We start from the raw sequence: 23029 nt of genomic DNA, 5'->3' as shown, positions 1-23029 counted from the left end.
CCAGCCCGCCCAAGACGAAAAGCCCATTTTCTGTCATGATTTTTTGTCATAGAATTAGGAGCCCACCACATCTATGATGATACCGGGTTTTGTCACAATTATCATCATAGAAGTGTCATATGTATGACAGAAAAAAATTCTTTCGGCCCAAAATGTCATGGATGTGTCTTTTTTTGTAGTGTGGGTTAGCGGGCTGTAAATGGGCTATATGCGAACAGGCCGTTAACAGGCTTTCCATGGGCCGGCCCGCCACCTTTTGACCAAGTCAAACGGGCCGGCCTTTTCACAGGAATGGGCCTCTGTTGGGCCGTGCCACGTGTCGACGTATCATAGGCGCCTATCTGACCCACTGACGAGCTGACACGTGTTTCGTCCGGCCAATAAGAATTTTACACGTGGAAATTTCCCATTGGTCGGGGCTGTTAACGGGTTATCGGATCCAAAACCCGACCTGATAGCTTAACGGCGTTCCGTTACGGTGGATGCCACGTGTCGGTCACCCTTGACGAAAGCACTTCTGTGATGCGCGATTTATCATCATGGAAGTGGACACTTCCGTAATGATAATTTTGGTAATGTCATGGAACACTTCTACGACAGCACAGGTATGACTATCTTGATTCTGCCATAAATTTGTCATGGATGTACATGCATGACAAAAAAGCGACCTACTGTGACAAACACGTATCATCACGGAAGTGTATTTTTTTGTAGTGTAAGTGGGTGTGCATCCAACTCGCTTGCTCACGAAGACCTAGGGCATTTTGAGGAAGCCCATCATTGGAATATACAAGCCAATTTCTATAATGAAAAATTCCCACTAGTATATGAAAGTAACATAATGAGAGACTCTCTATCATGAAGATCATGGTGCTACTTTGAAGCACAAGTGTGGTAAAAGGATAGTAACATTGTCCCTTCTCTCTTTTTCTCTCATTTTTTTTATTTGGGCCTTCTCTTTTTTTATGGCCTCTTTTTTTCGTCCAGAGTCTCATCCCGACTTGTGGGGGAATCATAGTCTCCATCATCCTTTCCTCACTTGGGACAATGCTCTAAAAATGATGATCATCACACTTTTATTTTTCTTACAACTCAACAATTACAACTCGATACTTAGAACAAAATATGACTCTATATGAATGCCTCCGGCGGTGTACCGGGATATGCAATGAATCAAGAGTGACATGTATGAAAGAATTATGAATGATGGCTTTGCCACAAATACAATGTCAACTACATGATCATGCTAGCAATATGACAATGATGGAGCATGTCATAATGAACGGAACGGTGGAAAGTTGCATTGAAATATATCTCGGAATGGCTATGGAAATGCCATGATAGGTAGGTATGGTGGCTGTTTTGAGGAAGGTATTTGGTGGGTGTATGATACCGGCGAAAAGTGTGCGGTATTAGAGAGGCTAGCAATGGTGGAAGGAAGGAAAGTGCGTATAATCCATGGACTCAACATTAGTCATAAATAACTCATAGACTTATTGCAAAAATCTAAAAGTTATCAAAGCAAAGTATTACACGCATGCTCCTAGGGGGATAGATTGGTAGGAAAAGACCATCGCTCGTCCCCGACCGCCACTCATAAGGAAGACAATCAATAAATAAATCATGCTCCGACTTCATCACATAACGGTTCACCATACGTGCATGCTACGGGAATCACAATCTTTAACACAAGCATTTCTCAAATTCACAACTACTCAACTAGCATGACTCTAATATCACCATCCTCATATCTCAAAACAATTATCAAGCATCAATTTCTTCTTAGTATTCAACGCACTCAAAAGAAAGTTCTACAAATCTTGAATACCAAGCATATTATTATTAAGCAAATTACCATGCTATTAAGACTCTCAAAATAATCTAAGTGAAGCATGAGAGATCAATAGTTTATATAAAACAAATCCACCACCGTGCTCTAAAAGATATAAGTGAAGCACTAGAGCAAAATTATATAACTCAAAAGATATAAGTGAAACACTAGAGTAAAACTATAGAGCTCAAAAGATATAAGTGAAGCACATAGAGTATTCTATCAAATTCCAAATTATGTATAGCTCTCTCAAAAGGTGTGTACAGAAAGGATGATTGTGGTAAACTAATAATAAAAGACTCAAATCATAAAAGACGCTCCAAGCAAAACACATATCATGTGGTGAATAAAAATATAGCTCCAAGTAAAGTTACCGATAGAAGTAGACGAAAGAGGGGATGCCTTCCGGGGCATCCCCAAGCTTTGGCTTTTAGGTGTCCTTAGATTATGTTGGGGGTGCCATGGGAATCCCCAAGCTTAGGCTCTTGCTACTCCTTGTTCCATAATCCATCAAATCTTTACCCAAAACTTGAAAACTTCACAACACAAAACTTAAAGTAGAAAATCTCGTGAGCTCCGTTAGCGAAAGAAAACAAAAGACCACTTCAAAGTACTGTAATGAACTCATTATTTATTTATATGGGTGTTATACCTACTGTATTCCAACTTCTGTATGGATTATAAACTATTTTACTAGCCATAGATTCATCAAAATAAGCAAACAACACAAGCAAAACAGAATCTGTCAAAAACACAACAGTCTGTAGTAATCTGAAGCTAGCGCAAGATCTGGAACCCCAAAAATTCTAAAATAAATTGATGGACGTGAGGAATTTATCTATTAATTATATGCAAAAAGAATTAACTAAATATAACTCTCTAAATAAAAATGACAGCAGTTCTCGTAAGCGCTAAAGTTTCTGTTTTTTACAGCAAGTTCAACAAGACTTTCCCCAAGTCTTCCCAACGGTTCTACTTGGCACAAACACTAATTAAACGCAAAAAAAACAACCAAAACACAGGCTAAATAATTTATTTATTACTAAACAGGATCAAAAAGCAAGGAATAAAGATAAAATTGGGTTGCCTCCCAACAAGCGCTATCATTTAGCGCCCCTAGCTAGGCAAAACAAGCAAGAATAGATCTAGGTATTGCCATCTTTGGTAGGCAATCCATAAGTGGCTCTCATGATAGATTCATATGGTAATTTTATTTTCTTTCTAGGTAAGTGTTCCATGCCCTTTTTTAATGGAAATTGAAATATAATATTCCCTTCCTTCATATCAATAATTGCACCAACCGTTCTAAGGAAAGGTCTACCAAGAATAATAGGGCAAGAAGGATTGCAATCTATATCAAGAACGGTAAAATCTACGGGAAGATAATTCCTATTTGCAACAATAAGAACATCATTAATTCTTCCCATAGGTTTCTTAATAGTGGAATCCGCAAGATGCAAGTTTAGAGAGCAATCATCAAAATCACGGAAATCTAGTAAATCACACAAAGTTTTGGGAATAGTAGAGACACTAGCACCCAAATCACACAAAGCATAAAACTCATAATTTTTAATTTTAATTTTAGTAGTTGGTTCCCACTCATCCTAAAGTTTTCTAGGGATAGAAACTTCCAGTTAAAGTTTTTCTTCATAATATTGCATCAAGGCATCAACGATATATTTAGTAAACGCTTTATTTTGACTATAAGCGTGAGGAGATTTTAGCATGGATTGCAACAAGGAAATACAATCAATCAAAGAGCAATTTTCATAGTTAAATTTCTTGAAATCCATAATAGTGGGTTTAGCAACATCTAGGGTTTTAATTTCTTCAATCCCACTTTTATCAAATTTAGCATCAAGATTAACAAATTCAGAATTATTGGAACGCCTTCTGGGTAAAGGTGGATCATATTCAGTCCCATCATTATAAAGATTCATATTGAAAAACAAAGATTTAATAGGGGACACATCAATAACTTTTAGATCTTCATCATTATTTTCATAGGAACTAGAAGAACACGCTTTAATAAAGGCATCTTTCTTAGCACGCATCCTAGCGGTTCTTTCTTTGCACTAGTCAATGGAAATTCTCATGGCTTTGAGAGACTCATTGATATCATGCTTAGGTGGAATAGATCTAAGTTTCAAAGAATCAACATCAAGAGCAATTCTATCAATGTTCCTAGCCAAATCATCAATCTTAAGCAATTTTTCTTCAATCATAGCATTAAAATTCTTTTGCGAAGTAATAAATTCTTTAATATTAGATTCAAAATGAGAGGGCATATTATTATAATTTCCATAAGAATTGTTGTAGGAATTACCATAATTATTAGAGGGATTACTAGGATGAGGCCTAGGGTTGAAATTTCCTCTATACGCGTTGTTACCAAAATTGTTCCTACCAACAAAATTCACATCCATAGATTCATTATTATTCTCAATAAAAGTAGACAAGGGCACATCATTAGGATCAGAAGAAACACTCTTATTAGCAAAAAAATTCATAAGTTCATCCATCTTTCCACTCAAAACATTAATTTCTTCTATCGCATGCACCTTTTTAGTAGATCTTTCAGTATGCCATTGAGAATAATTAACCATAATATTATCTAAGAGTTTAGTAGCTTCTCCTAAAGTGGTTTCCATAAAAGTGCCTCCCGTGGCTGAATCTAAAAGATTTCTAGAAGCAAAATTCAATCCGGCATAAAAATTCTGAACAATCATCCACAAATTTAAACCATGAGTAGGCAATTACCTATCATTAATTTCATTCTCTCCCAAGCTTGTGCAACATGTTCATGATCAAGTTGCTTAAAATTCATAATATTGTTTCTAAGAGAGATGATCTTAGCGGGAGGAAAATACTTAGAGATAAAAGCATCTTTGCACTTGTTCCATGAATCGATACTATTTTTAGGCAAAGACGAAAACCAAGCTTTAGCACGATCTCTAAGCGAAAAAGGAAATAGCTTCAATTTAACAATATCATTATCGACATCTTTCTTCTTTTGCATGTCACACAAATCAACGAAGCTATTAAGATGGGTAGCGGCATCTTCACTAGGAAGGCCGGAGAACGGATCTTTCATGACAAGATTCAACAAGGCAGTATTAATTTCACAAGATTCAGCATCGGTAAGAGGAGCAATCAGAGTGCTAAGGAAATCATTATTATTGGTATTGGTGAAGTCACACAATTTAGTATTATCTTGAGCCATCGCGACAAACAAGCAAACTAACACACGAGCAAACAAAGAGCAAACGGGCAAAAGAGGCAAATAGAGAGAGGGCGAATAAAACGGCAAGAGTGAAGTGGGGGAGAGGAAAACGAGAGGCAAATGGCAAATAATGTAATGTGGGAGATAGGGATTGTGATGGGTACTTGGTATGTTGACTTTTGCGCAGACTCCCCAGCAACGACGCCAGAAATTATTCTTGCTACCTCTTGAGCACTGCGTTGGATTTCCCCGAAGAGGAAGGGATGAGGCAGCAAAGTAGCGTAAGTATTTCCCTCAGTTTTTGAGAACCAAGGTATCAATCCAGTAGGAGGCTACGCTCGAGTCCCTCGTACCTACACAAAAACAATAGCTCAACGCAACCAACGCGCTTAGGGGTTGTCAATCCCTTCATGGTCACTTCGAAAGTGAGATCTAATAGAGATGATAAATAATATTTTTTGGTATTTTTGGTATAGAGATGCAAAGTAAAAATTAAAAAGCAAAGTAAAAGCAAAGCAATAATAAAGTGATGGAGATTGATATGATGAGAAAGAGTCCCGGGGGCCATAGGTTTCACTAGTGGCTTCTCTCAAGAGCATAAGTATTCTACGATGGGTGAACAAATTACTGTTGAGCAATTGACAGAATTGAGCATAGTTATGAGAATATCTGGGTATGATCATGTATATAGGCATCACGTCCGAGACAAGTAGACCGAAATGATTCTGCATCTACTACTATTACTCCACTCATCGACCGCTATCCAGCATGCATCTAGAGTATTAAGTTAAAAACAGAGTAACGCCTTAAGAAAGATGACATGATGTATCTTTCTGGTGGAGGGATGTTTTCAAGCTAAATGATTCTTACAGGGCCATTGCTTCTGTTCATATTAACATGGGGGACACTGCTATGTTCTGGCATGATGGATGGCATGTGGCTGGCTCTTCCTTGCCCCTTCTAAGGAGGCTTCCTAGGTTGTTCTCTTTTGTGATTGATGATAAGGTCTCAGTCAGGGATGTGCTTCGGATCCAGGACCTTTTCTCCATGTTTTACCTGCCCATCTCCCAAGAAGCTACTGTAGAGCTAACAATTCTGGAAGGTTGGCTGCTAAACTTGCAAAGAGATCCTCTACTTCCTGATCAGTGGGTGTGGCCTTCCAAATCTGGGTCTTTTCGGCCAAAGGGTTCTATTACTATCATGCACTCTCATATGCCCACTATTATGCCATGCAAATGGTTATGGAAGAGCAGATGCACAATGAAGATTAAAGTCTTTGGTTGGTTATTGTTCTTTGATAGACTCAACACCAAAGATATGCTGGTTCAAAGACACTGGAGGTCCCAAGTGTTGGGGAACGTAGTAATTTCAAAAAAATTCCTACGCACATGCAAGATCATGGTGATGCATAGCAACAAGAGGGGAGAGTGTGATCTACGTACCCTTGTAGACCGACAGCGGAAGCGTTGTGACAACGCGGTTGATGTAGTCGTACGTCTTCACGATCCGACCGATCCAAGCACCGTTACTCCGGCACCTCCGAGTTCTTGGCACACGTTCAGCTTGATGACGATCCCCGGGCTCCGATCCAGCAAAGCGTCGGGGAGGAGTTCCGTCAGCACGACGGCGTGGTGACGATCTTGATGTTCTACCTGAAGGAAATATGCCCTAGAGGCAATAATAAAGTTATTATTTATTTCCTTATAATCATGATAAATGTTTATTATTCATGCTAGAATTGTATTAACCGGAAACATAATACATGTGTGAATACATAGACAAACAAAGTGTCACTAGTATGCCTCTACTTGACTAGCTCGTTAATCAAAGATGGTTATGTTTCCTAACCATGAACAATGAGTTGTTATTTGATTAACGAGGTCACATCATTAGTTGAATGATCTGATTGACATGACCCATTCCATTAGCTTAGCACCCGATCGTTTAGTATGTTGCTATTGCTTTCTTCATGACTTATACATGTTCCTATAACTATGAGATTATGCAACTCCCGTTTACCGGAGGAACACTTTGGGTACTACCAAACGTCACAACGTAACTGGGTGATTATAAAGGAGTACTACAGGTGTCTCCAATGGTACATGTTGGGTTGGCGTATTTCGAGATTAGGTTTTGTCACTCCGATTGTCGGAGAGGTATCTCTGGGCCCTCTCGGTAATGCACATCACATAAGCCTTGCAAGCATTACAACTAATATGGTAGTTGTGAGATGATGTATTACGGAACAAGTAAAGAGACTTGCCGGTAACGAGATTGAACTAGGTACTGGATACCGACGATCGAATCTCGGGCAAGTAACATACCGATGACAAAGGGAACAGCGTATGTTGTTATGCGGTCTGACCGATAAAGATCTTCATAGAATATGTAGGAGCCAATATGGGCATCTAGGTCCCGCTATTGGTTATTGACCGGAGACGTGTCTCGGTCATGTCTACATTGTTCTCGAACCCGTAGGGTCCGCACGCTTAAGGTTACGATGGCAGTTATATTATGAGTTTATGTATTTTGATGTACCGAAGGTTGTTCGGAGTCCCGGATGTGATCACGGACATGACGAGGAGTCTCGAAATGGTCGAGACATAAAGATTGATATATTGGAAGCCTATGTTTGGATATCGGAAGTGTTCCGGGTGAAATCGGGATTTTACCGGAGTACCGGGAGGTTACCGGAACCCCCCGAGAGCCATATGGGCCTTAATGGGCTTTAGTGGAAAGGAGAAAGGGGCAGCCCAAGGTGGCTGCGCACCTCCCCCCTCCCCTAGTCCTATTAGGACTAGGAGAGGTGGCCGGCCCCCCTCTCTATCTTTCCCCTCCGAGGAATCCTAGTTGGACTAGGATTGGGGGGGGGGGGATCCTACTCCCAGAGGGAGTAGGACTCTCCTGCGCCCTCCTCCTTGGCCGGCCAGCCCTCCCCCTTGGATCCTTTATATACGGGGGCAGGGGGCACCTATAGACACACAAGTTGATCCACGTGATCTATTCCTTAGCCATGTGCGGTGCCCCCTGCCACCATATTCCTCGATAATACTGTAGCGGAGTTTAGGCGAAGCCCTGCTGTTGTAGTTCATCAAGATCGTCACCACGCCGTCGTGCTGACGGAACTCTTCCCCGACACTTTGCTGGATCGGAGTCCGGGGATCGTCATCGAGCTGAACGTGTGCTCGAACTCGGAGGTGCCGTAGTTTCGGTGCTTGATCGGTTGGATCGTGAAGACGTACGACTACTTCCTCTACGTCGTGTCAGCGCTTCCGCAGTCGGTCTGCGTTGGGTACGTAGACAACACTCTCCCCTCTCGTTGCTATGCATCACATGATGTTGCGTGTGCGTAGGAAATTTTTTGAAATTACTACGTTCCCCAACAGTGGCATCCGAGCCTAGGTTATTTATGTTGATGTTATATGCACGAGTAGAACACAAGTGAGTTGTGGACGATACAAGTCATACTGCCTACCAGCATGTCATACTTTGGTTCGGTGGTATTGTTGGACGAGACGACCCGGACCAACCTTACGCGTACGCTTACGCGAGACCGGTTCCCTCGACGTGCTTTGCACATAGATGGCTTGCGGGCGACTGTCTCTCCAACTTTAGTTGAACCAAGTATGGCTACGCCCGGTCCTTGCGAAGGTTAAAACGGAGTCTATTTGACAAACTATCGTTGTGGTTTTGATGCGTAGGTGAGATTGGTTGTTGCTTAAAGCCCGTAGCAGCCACGTAAAACTTGCAACAACAAAGTAGAGGACGTCTAACTTGTTTTTGCAGGGCATGTTGTGATGTGATATGGTCAAGGCATGATTTTTATTGTATGAGATGATCATGTTTTGTAACCGAGTTATCGGCAACTGGCAGGAGCCATATGGTTGTCGCTTTATTGTATGCAATGCAATCGCGATGTAATGCTTTACTTTATTACTAAACAGTAGTGATAGTCGTGGAAGCATAAGATTGGCGAGACGACAACGATGCTACGATGGAGATCAAGGTGTCGCGTTGGTGACGATGGTGATCATGACGGTGCTTCGGAGATGGAGATCACAAGCACAAGATGATGATGGCCATATCATATCACTTATATTGATTGCATGTGATGTTTATCTTTTTATGCATCTTATCTTGCTTTGATTGACGGTAGCATTATAAGATGATCTCTCACTAAATTATCAAGAAGTGTTCTCCCTGAGTATGCACCGTTGCCAAAGTTCGTCGTGCCCAGACACCACGTGATGATCGGGTGTGATAAGCTCTACGTCCATCTACAATGGGTGCAAGCCAGTTTTGCACACGCAGAATACTCAGGTTAAACTTGACGAGCCTAGCATATGCAGATATGGCCTCAGAACACGGAGACCGAAAGGTCGAGCGTGAATCATATAGTAGATATGATCAACATAACGATGTTCACCATTGAAAACTACTCCATCTCACGTGATGATCGGTTATGGTTTAGTTGATTTGGATCACGTAATCACTTAGAAGATTAGAGGGATGTCTATCTAAGTGGGAGTTCTTAAGTAATCTGATTAATTGAACTTAAACTTATCATGAACTTAGTACCTGATAGTATCTTGCTTGTTTATGTTGATTGTAGATAGATGGCTCGTGCTGTTGTTCCGTTGAATTTTAATGCGTTCCTTGAGAAAGCAAAGTTGAAAGATGATGGTAGCAATTACACGGACTGGGTCCGTAACTTGAGGATTATCCTCATTGCTGCTCAGAAGAATTACATCCTGGAAGCACCGCTGGGTGCCAGGCCTGCTGCTGGAGCAACACCAGATGTTATGAACGTCTGGCAGAGCAAAGATGATGACTACTCGATAGTTCAGTGTGCCATGCTTTACGGCTTAGAATCGGGACTTCAACGACGTTTTGTACGTCATGGAGCATATGAGATGTTCCAGGAGTTGAAGTTAATATTTCAAGCAAATGCCCGGATTGAGAGATATGGAGTCTCCAATAAGTTCTATAGCTGCAAGATGGAGGAGAACAGTTCTGTCAGTGAGCATATACTCAAAATGTCTGGGTATAATAATCACTTGATTCAATTGGGAGTTAATCTTCCGGATGATTGCGTCATTGACAGAATTCTCCAATCACTGCCACCAAGCTACAAGAGCTTCGTGATGAACTATAATATGCAAGGGATGAACAAGACTATTCCCGAGCTCTTCGCAATGCTGAAAGCTGCGGAGGTAGAAATCAAGAAGGAGCATCAAGTGTTGATGGTTAACAAGACCACTAGTTTCAAGAAAAAGGGCAAAGGGAAGAAGAAGGGGAACTTCAAAAAGAATAGCAAGCAAGTTGCTGCTCAAGAGAAGAAACCCAAGTCTGGACCTAAGCCTGAAACTGAGTGCTTCTACTGCAAGCAGACTGGTCACTGGAAGCGGAACTGCCCCAAGTATTTGGCGGATAAGAAGGATGGCAAGGTGAACAAAGGTATATGTGATATACATGTTATTGATGTGTACCTTACTAGAGCTCGCAGTAGCACCTGGGTATTTGATACTGGTTCTGTTGCTAATATTTGCAACTCGAAACAGGGACTACGGAATAAACGGGCACTGGCAAAGGACGAGGTGACGATGCGCGTGGGAAACGGTTCCAAAGTCGATGTGATCGCGGTCGGCACGCTACCTCTACATCTACCTTCGGGATTAATATTAGACCTAAATAATTGTTATTTGGTGCCAGCGTTGAGCATGAACATTATATCTGGATCTTGTTTAATGCGAGACGGTTATTCATTTAAATCAGAGAATAATGGTTGTTCTATTTATATGAGTAATATCTTTTATGGTCATGCACCCTTGAAGAGTGGTCTATTCTTATTGAATCTCGATAGTAGTAATACACATATTCATAATGTTGAAGCCAAAAGATGCAGAGTTGGTAATGAAAGTGCAACTTATTTGTGGCACTGTCGTTTAGGTCATATCGGTGTAAAGCGCATGAAGAAACTCCATACTGATGGACTTTTGGAACCACTTGATTATGAATCACTTGGTACTTGCGAACCGTGCCTCATGGGCAAGATGACTAAAACACCGTTCTTCGGTACTATGGAGAGAGCAACAGATTTGTTGGAAATCATACATACCGATGTATGTGGTCCGATGAATATTGAGGCTCGTGGCGGATATCGTTATTTTCTCACTTTCACAGATGATTTAAGCAGATATGGGTATATCTACTTAATGAAACATAAATCTGAAACATTTGAAAAGTTCAAAGAATTTCAGAGTGAAGTTGAAAATCATCGTAACAAGAAAATAAAGTTTCTACGATCTGATTGTGGAGGAGAATATTTGAGTTACGAGTTTGGTGTACATTTGAAAAACTGTGGAATAGTTTCGCAAATCACGCCACCCGGAACACCACAGCGTAATGGTGTGTCCGAACGTCGTAATCGTACTTTACTAGATATGGTGCGATCTATGATGTCTCTTACAGATTTACCGCTATCATTCTGGGGTTATGCTTTATTGACGGCCGCATTCACGTTAAATAGGGCACCATCAAAATCCGTTGAGACGACGCCTTATGAACTGTGGTTTGGCAAGAAACCAAAGTTGTCGTTTCTTAAAGTTTGGGGCTGCGATGCTTATGTGAAAAAGCTTCAACCTGATAAGCTCGAACCCAAATCAGAGAAATGTGTCTTCATAGGATACCCAAAGGAGACTGTTGGGTACACCTTCTATCACAGATCCAAAGGCAAGACATTCATTGCTAAGAATGGATCCTTTCTAGAGAAGGAGTTTCTCTCGAAAGAAGTGAGTGGGAGGAAAGTAGAACTTGACGAGGTAACTATACCTGCTCCCTTAGTGGAAAGTAGTACATCACAGAAAACTGTTTCAGTGACACCTACACCAGTTGGTGAGGAAGCTAATGATAATGATCATGAAACTTCAGATCAAGATACTACTGAACCTCGTAGATCAAACAGAGTAAGATCCGCACCAGAGTGGTACGGTAATCCTGTTCTGGAAGTCATGCTACTAGATCATGATGAACCTACGAACTATGAAGAAGCGATGGTGAGCCCAGATTCCGCAAAGTGGCTTGAAGCCATGAAATCTGAGATGGGATCCATGTATGAGAACAAAGTATGGACTTTGGTTGACTTGCCCGATGATCGGCAAGCAATTGAGAATAAATGGATCTTCAAGAAGAAGACTGACGCTGATGGTAATGTTACTGTCTACAAAGCTCGACTTGTCGCAAAAGGTTTTCGGCAAGTTCAAGGGATTGACTACGATGAGACCTTCTCACCCGTAGCGATGCTTAAGTCCGTCCGAATCATGTTGGCGATTGCCGCATTTCATGATTATGAAATTTGGCAGATGGATGTCAAAACTGCATTCCTGAATGGATTTCTGGAAGAAGAGTTGTATATGATGCAACCGGAAGGTTTTGTCGATCCAAAGGGAGCTAACAAAGTGTGCAAGCTCCAGCGATCCATTTATGGACTGGTGCAAGCCTCTCGGAGTTGGAATAAATGCTTTGATAGTGTGATCAAAGCATTTGGTTTTATACAGACTTTCGGAGAAGCCTGTATTTACAAGAAAGTGAGTGGGAGCTCTGTAGCATTCTGATATTATATGTGGATGACATATTACTAATTGGAAATGATATAGAATTTCTGGATAGCATAAAGGGATACTTGAATAAGAGTTTTTCAATGAAAGACCTCGGTGAAGCTGCTTACATATTAGGCATTAAGATCTATAGAGATAGATCAAGACGCTTAATTGGACTTTCACAAAGCACATACCTTGACAAGATTTTGAAGAAGTTCAAAATGGATCAAGCAAAGAAAGGGTTCTTGCCTGTATTACAAGGTGTGAAGTTGAGTAAGACTCAATGTCCGACCACTGCAGAAGATAGAGAGAAAATGAAAGATGTTCCCTATGCTTCAGCTATAGGCTCTATCATGTATGCAATGCTGTGTACCAGACCTGATGTGTGCCTTGCTATAAGTTTAGCAGGGAGATACCAAAGTAATCCAGGAATGGATCACTGGACAGCGGTCAAGAACATCCTGAGATACCTAAAAAGGACTAAGGATATGTTTCTCGTATATGGAGGTGACAAAGAGCTCACCATAAAAGGTTGCGTTGATGCAAGCTTTGACACTGATCCGGACGATTCTAAATCGCAAACCGGATACGTGTTTACATTGAACGGTGGAGCTGTCAGTTGGTGCAGTTCTAAACAAAGCGTCGTAGCGGGATCTACATGTGAAGCGGAGTACATAGCTGCTTCAGAAGCAGCGAACGAAGGGGTCTGGATGAAGGATTTCATATTCGATCTAGGTGTCACCTAGTGCATCGGGTCCAATGAAAATCTTTTGTGACAATACTGGTGCAATTGCACTGGCAAAGGAATCCAGATTTCACAAAAGGACCAAGCACATCAAGAGACGCTTCAACTCCATCCGGGATCTAGTCCAGGTGGGAGACATAGAGATTTGCAAGATACATACGGATCTGAATTTTGCAGACCCGTTGACTAAGCCTCTTCCATGAGCAAAACATGATCAGCACCAAGGCTCCATGGGTGTTAGAATCATTACAGTGTAATCTAGATTATTGACTCTAGTGCAAGTGGGAGACTGAAGGAAATATGCCCTAGAGGCAATAATAAAGTTATTATTTATTTCCTTATAATCATGATAAATGTTTATTATTCATGCTAGAATTGTATTAACCGGAAACATAATACATGTGTGAATACATAGACAAACAAAGTGTCACTAGTATGCCTCTACTTGACTAGCTCGTTAATCAAAGATGGTTATGTTTCCTAACCATGAACAATGAGTTGTTATTTGATTAACGAGGTCACATCATTAGTTGAATGATCTGATTGACATGACCCATTCCATTAGCTTAGCACCCGATCGTTTAGTATGTTGCTATTGCTTTCTTCATGACTTATACATGTTCCTATAACTATGAGATTATGCAACTCCCGTTTACAGGAGGAACACTTTGGGTACTACCAAACGTCACAACGTAACTGGGTGATTATAAAGGAGTACTACAGGTGTCTCCAATGGTACATGTTGGGTTGGCGTATTTCGAGATTAGGTTTTGTCACTCCGATTGTCGGAGAGGTATCTCTGGGCCCTCTCGGTAATGCACATCACATAAGCCTTGCAAGCATTACAACTAATATGGTAGTTGTGAGATGATGTATTACGGAACGAGTAAAGAGACTTGCCGATAACGAGATTGAACTAGGTACTGGATACCGACGATCGAATCTCGGGGAAGTAACATACCGATGACAAAGGGAACAACGTATGTTGTTATGCGGTCTGACCGATAAAGATCTTCGTAGAATATGTAGGAGCCAATATGGGCATCCAGGTCCCGCTATTGGTTATTGACCGGAGACGTGTCTCGGTCATGTCTACATTGTTCTCGAACCCGTAGGGTCCGCACGCTTAAGGTTACGATGACAGTTATATTATGAGTTTATGTATTTTGATGTACCGAAGGTTGTTCGGAGTCCCGGATGTGATCACGGACATGACGAGGAGTCTCGAAATGGTCGAGACATAAAGATTGATATATTGGAAGCCTATGTTTGGATATCGGAAGTGTTCCGGGTGAAATCGGGATTTTACCGGAGTACCGGGAGGTTACCGGAACCCCCCGAGAGCCATATGGGCCTTAATGGGCTTTAGTGGAAAGGAGAAAGGGGCAGCCCAAGGTGGCTGCGCACCTCCCCCCTCCCCTAGTCCTATTAGGACTAGGAGAGGTGGCCGGCCCCCCTCTCTATCTTTCCCCTCCGAGGAATCCTAGTTGGACTAGGATTGGGGGGGGGGGAATCCTACTCCCAGAGGGAGTAGGACTCTCCTGCGCCCTCCTCCTTGGCCGGCCAGCCCTCCCCCTTGGATCCTTTATATACGGGGGCAGGGGGCACCTATAGACACACAAGTTGATCCACGTGATCTATTCCTTAGCCGTGTGCCGTGCCCCCTGCCACCATATTCCTCGATAATACTGTAGCGGAGTTTAGGCGAAGCCCTGCTGTTGTAGTTCATCAAGATCGTCAGCACGCCGTCGTGCTGACGGAACTCTTCCCCGACACTTTGCTGGATCGGAGTCCGGGGATCGTCATCGAGCTGAACGTGTGCTCGAACTCGGAGGTGCCGTAGTTTCGGTGCTTGATCGGTTGGATCGTGAAGACGTACGACTACTTCCTCTACGTCGTGTCAGCGCTTCCGCAGTCGGTCTGCGTTGGGTACGTAGACAACACTCTCCCCTCTCATTGCTATGCATCACATGATCTTGCGTGTGCGTAGGAAATTTTTTGAAATTACTACGTTCCCCAACAGTGGCATCCGAGCCTAGGTTATTTATGTTGATGTTATATGCACGAGTAGAACACAAGTGAGTTGTGGACGATACAAGTCATACTGCCTACCAGCATGTCATACTTTGGTTCGGCGGTATTGTTGGACGAGACGACCCGGACCAACCTTACGCGTACGCTTACGCGAGACCGGTTCCCTCGACGTGCTTTGCACATAGATGGCTTGCGGGCGACTGTCTCTCCAACTTTAGTTGAACCAAGTATGGCTACGCCCGGTCCTTGCGAAGGTTAAAACGGAGTCTATTTGACAAACTATCGTTGTGGTTTTGATGCGTAGGTGAGATTGGTTGTTGCTTAAAGCCCGTAGCAGCCACGTAAAACTTGCAACAACAAAGTAGAGGACGTCTAACTTGTTTTTGCAGGGCATGTTGTGATGTGATATGGTCAAGGCATGATTTTTATTGTATGAGATGATCATGTTTTGTAACCGAGTTATCGGCAACTAGCAGGAGCCATATGGTTGTCGCTTTATTGTATGCAATGCAATCGCGATGTAATGCTTTACTTTATTACTAAACAGTAGTGATAGTCGTGGAAGCATAAGATTGGCGAGACGACAACGATGCTACGATGGAGATCAAGGTGTCGCGTTGGTGACGATGGTGATCATGACGGTGCTTCGGAGATGGAGATCACAAGCACAAGATGATGATGGCCATATCATATCACTTATATTGATTGCATGTGATGTTTATCTTTTTATGCATCTTATCTTGCTTTGATTGACGGTAGCATTATAAGATGATCTCTCACTAAATTATCAAGAAGTGTTCTCCCTGAGTATGCACCGTTGCCAAAGTTCGTCGTGCCCAGACACCACGTGATGATCGGGTGTGATAAGCTCTACGTCCATCTACAATGGGTGCAAGCCAGTTTTGCACACGCAGAATACTCAGGTTAAACTTGACGAGCCTAGCATATGCAGATATGGCCTCAGAACACGGAGACCGAAAGGTCGAGCGTGAATCATATAGTAGATATGATCAACATAACGATGTTCACCATTGAAAACTACTCCATCTCACGTGATGATCGGTTATGGTTTAGTTGATTTGGATCACGTAATCACTTAGAAGATTAGAGGGATGTCTATCTAAGTGGGAGTTCTTAAGTAATCTGATTAATTGAACTTAAACTTATCATGAACTTAGTACCTGATAGTATCTTGCTTGTTTATGTTGATAGTAGATAGATGGCTCGTGCTGTTGTTCCGTTGAATTTTAATGCGTTCCTTGAGAAAGCAAAGTTGAAAGATGATGGTAGCAATTACACGGACTGGGTCCGTAACTTGAGGATTATCCTCATTGCTGCTCAGAAGAATTACATCCTGGAAGCACCGCTGGGTGCCAGGCCTGCTGCTGGAGCAACACCAGATGTTATGAACGTCTGGCAGAGCAAAGATGATGACTACTCGATAGTTCAGTGTGCCATGCTTTACGGCTTAGAATCGGGACTTCAACGACATTTTGTACGTCATGGAGCATATGAGATATTCCAGGAGTTGAAGTTAATATTTCAAGCAAATGCCCGGATTGAGAGATATGGAGTCTCCAATAAGTTCTATAGCTGCAAGATGGAGGAGAACAGTTCTGTCAGTGAGCATATACTCAAAATGTCTGGGTATAATAATCACTTGATTCAATTGGGAGTTAATCTTCCGGATGATTGCGTCATTGACAGAATTCTCCAATCACTGCCACCAAGCTACAAGAGCTTCGTGATGAACTATAATATGCAAGGGATGAACAAGACTATTCCCGAGCTCTTCGCAATGCTGAAAGCTGCGGAGGTAGAAATCAAGAAGGAGCATCAAGTGTTGATGGTTAACAAGACCACTAGTTTCAAGAAAAAGGGCAAAGGGAAGAAGAAGGGGAACTTCAAAAAGAATAGCAAGCAAGTTGCTGCTCAAGAGAAGAAACCCAAGTCTGGACCTAAGCCTGAAACTGAGTGCTTCTACTGCAAGCAGACTGGTCACTGGAAGCGGAACTGCCCCAAGTATTTGGCGGATAAGAAGGATGGCAAGGTGAACAAAGGTATATGTGATATACATGTTATTGATGTGTACCTTACTAGAGCTCGCAGTAGCACCTGGGTATTTGATACTGGTTCTGTTGCTAATATTTGCAACTCGAAACAGGGACTACGGAATAAACGGGCACTGGCAAAGGACGAGGTGACGATGCGCGTGGGAAACGGTTCCAAAGTCGATGTGATCGCGGTCGGCACGCTACCTCTACATCTACCTTCGGGATTAATATTAGACCTAAATAATTGTTATTTGGTGCCAGCGTTGAGCATGAACATTATATCTGGATCTTGTTTAATGCGAGACGGTTATTCATTTAAATCAGAGAATAATGGTTGTTCTATTTATATGAGTAATATCTTTTATGGTCATGCACCCTTGAAGAGTGGTCTATTCTTATTGAATCTCGATAGTAGTAATACACATATTCATAATGTTGAAGCCAAAAGATGCAGAGTTGATAATGAAAGTGCAACTTATTTGTGGCACTGTCATTTAGGTCATATCGGTGTAAAGCGCATGAAGAAACTCCATACTGATGGACTTTTGGAACCACTTGATTATGAATCACTTGGTACTTGCGAACCGTGCCTCATGGGCAAGATGACTAAAACACCGTTCTTCGGTACTATGGAGAGAGCAACAGATTTGTTGGAAATCATACATACCGATGTATGTGGTCCGATGAATATTGAGGCTCGTGGCGGATATCGTTATTTTCTCACTTTCACAGATGATTTAAGCAGATATGGGTATATCTACTTAATGAAACATAAATCTGAAACATTTGAAAAGTTCAAAGAATTTCAGAGTGAAGTTGAAAATCATCGTAACAAGAAAATAAAGTTTCTACGATCTGATTGTGGAGGAGAATATTTGAGTTACGAGTTTGGTGTACATTTGAAAAACTGTGGAATAGTTTCGCAAATCACGCCACCCGGAACACCACAGCGTAATGGTGTGTCCGAACGTCGTAATCGTACTTTACTAGATATGGTGCGATCTATGATGTCTCTTACAGATTTACCGCTATCATTCTGGGGTTATGCTTTATTGACGGCCGCATTCACGTTAAATAGGGCACCTTCAAAATCCGTTGAGACGACGCCTTATGAACTGTGGTTTGGCAAGAAACCAAAGTTGTCGTTTCTTAAAGTTTGGGGCTGCGATGCTTATGTGAAAAAGCTTCAACCTGATAAGCTCGAACCCAAATCAGAGAAATGTGTCTTCATAGGATACCCAAAGGAGACTGTTGGGTACACCTTCTATCACAGATCCAAAGGCAAGACATTCATTGCTAAGAATGGATCCTTTCTAGAGAAGGAGTTTCTCTCGAAAGAAGTGAGTGGGAGGAAAGTAGAACTTGACGAGGTAACTATACCTGCTCCCTTAGTGGAAAGTAGTACATCACAGAAAACTGTTTCAGTGACACCTACACCAGTTGGTGAGGAAGCTAATGATAATGATCATGAAACTTCAGATCAAGATACTACTGAACCTCGTAGATCAAACAGAGTAAGATCCGCACCAGAGTGGTACGGTAATCCTGTTCTGGAAGTCATGCTACTAGATCATGATGAACCTACGAACTATGAAGAAGCGATGGTGAGCCCAGATTCCGCAAAGTGGCTTGAAGCCATGAAATCTGAGATGGGATCCATGTATGAGAACAAAGTATGGACTTTGGTTGACTTGCCCGATGATCGGCAAGCAATTGAGAATAAATGGATCTTCAAGAAGAAGACTGACGCTGATGGTAATGTTACTGTCTACAAAGCTCGACTTGTCGCAAAAGGTTTTCGGCAAGTTCAAGGGATTGACTACGATGAGACCTTCTCACCCGTAGCGATGCTTAAGTCCGTCCGAATCATGTTGGCGATTGCCGCATTTCATGATTATGAAATTTGGCAGATGGATGTCAAAACTGCATTCCTGAATGGATTTCTGGAAGAAGAGTTGTATATGATGCAACCGGAAGGTTTTGTCGATCCAAAGGGAGCTAACAAAGTGTGCAAGCTCCAGCGATCCATTTATGGACTGGTGCAAGCCTCTCGGAGTTGGAATAAATGCTTTGATAGTGTGATCAAAGCATTTGGTTTTATACAGACTTTCGGAGAAGCCTGTATTTACAAGAAAGTGAGTGGGAGCTCTGTAGCATTCTGATATTATATGTGGATGACATATTACTAATTGGAAATGATATAGAATTTCTGGATAGCATAAAGGGATACTTGAATAAGAGTTTTTCAATGAAAGACCTCGGTGAAGCTGCTTACATATTAGGCATTAAGATCTATAGAGATAGATCAAGACGCTTAATTGGACTTTCACAAAGCACATACCTTGACAAGATTTTGAAGAAGTTCAAAATGGATCAAGCAAAGAAAGGGTTCTTGCCTGTATTACAAGGTGTGAAGTTGAGTAAGACTCAATGTCCGACCACTGCAGAAGATAGAGAGAAAATGAAAGATGTTCCCTATGCTTCAGCTATAGGCTCTATCATGTATGCAATGCTGTGTACCAGACCTGATGTGTGCCTTGCTATAAGTTTAGCAGGGAGATACCAAAGTAATCCAGGAATGGATCACTGGACAGCGGTCAAGAACATCCTGAGATACCTAAAAAGGACTAAGGATATGTTTCTCGTATATGGAGGTGACAAAGAGCTCACCGTAAAAGGTTACGTTGATGCAAGCTTTGACACTGATCCGGACGATTCTAAATTGCAAACCGGATACGTGTTTACATTGAACGGTGGAGCTGTCAGTTGGTGCAGTTCTAAACAAAGCATCGTAGCGGGATCTACATGTGAAGCGGAGTACATAGCTGCTTCGGAAGCAGCGAACGAAGGGGTCTGGATGAAGGAGTTCATATCCGATCTAGGTGTCACCTAGTGCATCGGGTCCAATGAAAATCTTTTGTGACAATACTGGTGCAATTGCACTGGCAAAGGAATCCAGATTTCACAAAAGGACCAAGCACATCAAGAGACGCTTCAACTCCATCCGGGATCTAGTCCAGGTGGGAGACATAGAGATTTGCAAGATACATACGGATCTGAATGTTGCAGACCCGTTGACTAAGCCTCTTCCATGAGCAAAACATGATCAGCACCAAGGCTCCATGGGTGTTAGAATCATTACAGTGTAATCTAGATTATTGACTCTAGTGCAAGTGGGAGACTGAAGGAAATATGCCCTAGAGGCAATAATAAAGTTATTATTTATTTCCTTATAATCATGATAAATGTTTATTATTCATGCTAGAATTGTATTAACCGGAAACATAATACATGTGTGAATACATAGACAAACAAAGTGTCACTAGTATGCCTCTACTTGACTAGCTCGTTAATCAAAGATGGTTATGTTTCCTAACCATGAACAATGAGTTGTTATTTGATTAACGAGGTCACATCATTAGTTGAATGATCTGATTGACATGACCCATTCCATTAGCTTAGCACCCGATCGTTTAGTATGTTGCTATTGCTTTCTTCATGACTTATACATGTTCCTATAACTATGAGATTATGCAACTCCCGTTTACCGGAGGAACACTTTGGGTACTACCAAACGTCACAACGTAACTGGGTGATTATAAAGGAGTACTACAGGTGTCTCCAATGGTACATGTTGGGTTGGCGTATTTCGAGATTAGGTTTTGTCACTCCGATTGTCGGAGAGGTATCTCTGGGCCCTCTCGGTAATGCACATCACATAAGCCTTGCAAGCATTACAACTAATATGGTAGTTGTGAGATGATGTATTACGGAACGAGTAAAGAGACTTGCCGATAACGAGATTGAACTAGGTACTGGATACCGACGATCGAATCTCGGGTAAGTAACATACCGATGACAAAGGGAACAACGTATGTTGTTATGCGGTCTGACCGATAAAGATCTTCGTAGAATATGTAGGAGCCAATATGGGCATCCAGGTCCCGCTATTGGTTATTGACCGGAGACGTGTCTCGGTCATGTCTACATTGTTCTCGAACCCGTAGGGTCCGCACGCTTAAGGTTACGATGACAGTTATATTATGAGTTTATGTATTTTGATGTACCGAAGGTTGTTCGGAGTCCCGGATGTGATCACGGACATGACGAGGAGTCTCGAAATGGTCGAGACATAAAGATTGATATATTGGAAGCCTATGTTTGGATATCAGAAGTGTTCCGGGTGAAATCGGGATTTTACCGGAGTACCGGGAGGTTACCGGAACCCCCCGAGAGCCATATGGGCCTTAATGGGCTTTAGTGGAAAGGAGAAAGGGTCAGCCCAAGGTGGCTGCGCACCTCCCCCCTCCCCTAGTCCTATTAGGACTAGGAGAGGTGGCCGGCCCCCCTCTCTATCTTTCCCCTCCGAGGAATCCTAGTTGGACTAGGATTGGGGGGGGGAATCCTACTCCCAGAGGGAGTAGGACTCTCCTGCGCCCTCCTCCTTGGCCGGCCAGCCCTCCCCCTTGGATCCTTTATATACGAGGGCAAGGGGCACCTCTAGACACACAAGTTGATCCACGTGATCTATTCCTTAGCCGTGTGCGGTGCCCCCTGCCACCATATTCCTCGATAATACTGTAGCGGAGTTTAGGCGAAGCCCTGCTGCTGTAGTTCATCAAGATCGTCACCACGCCGTCGTGCTGACGGAACTCTTCCCCGACACTTTGCTTTATCGGAGTCCGGGGATCGTCATCGAGCTGAACGTGTGCTCGAACTCGGAGGTGCCGTAGTTTCGGTGCTTGATCGGTTGGATCGTGAAGACGTACGACTACTTCCTCTACATCGTGTCAGCGCTTCCGCAGTCGGTCTGCGTAGGGTACGTAGACAACACTCTCCCCTCTCGTTGCTATGCATCACATGATCTTGCGTGTTTTTTTTGAAATTACTACGTTCCCCAACACTACCGTCGCAGGGCTTCGCCTAAGCACCGCTACAATATGACCGAGGTGGAATATGGTGGAGGGGGGCACCGCACACGGCTAAGAAACGATCACGAAGATCAAATTGTGTGTCTAGAGGTGACCCCCTGCCCCCGTATATAAAGGTGCCAGGGGGAGGGGGTGGCCGGCCTAGAAGGGGGCGTGCCAAGGGGAGTCCTACTCCCACTGGGAGTAGGACTCCTTCCTTCCTTGTTGGAGTAGGAGAAGGGGAAAGAGGGGGAGAGGAAGAAGGAAAAGGGGGCTGCGCCCCTTGTCCAATTCGGACCAGAGGGGGGGCGCAGGCCTCCTTCCTTTTGGCCTCTCTCCTCTATTCCCGTATGGCCCAATAAGGCCCATATACTCCCCGGCGAATTCCCGTAACTCTCCGGTACTCCGAAAAATACCCGAATCACTCGGAACCTTTCCGATGTCCGAATATAGTCGTCCAATATATCGATCTTTACGTCTCGACCATTTCGAGACTCCTCGTCATGTCCCCGATCTCATCCGGGACTCCAAACTCCTTCGGTACATCAAAACTCATAAACTCATAATATAACTGTCATCGAAACCTTAAGCGTGCGGACCCTACGGTTCGAGAACAATGTAGACATGACCGAGA

The sequence above is a fragment of the Triticum urartu genome, chromosome 6A (genome assembly GCF_056163025.1).
Source record: "Triticum urartu cultivar PI428250 chromosome 6A, HENAU_Tu73, whole genome shotgun sequence".
NCBI classification, from domain to species: Eukaryota; Viridiplantae; Streptophyta; class Magnoliopsida; order Poales; family Poaceae; genus Triticum; species Triticum urartu.
The sequence above is the reverse complement of the archived record's forward strand: the minus strand, read 5'-3'. Positions refer to the sequence as shown.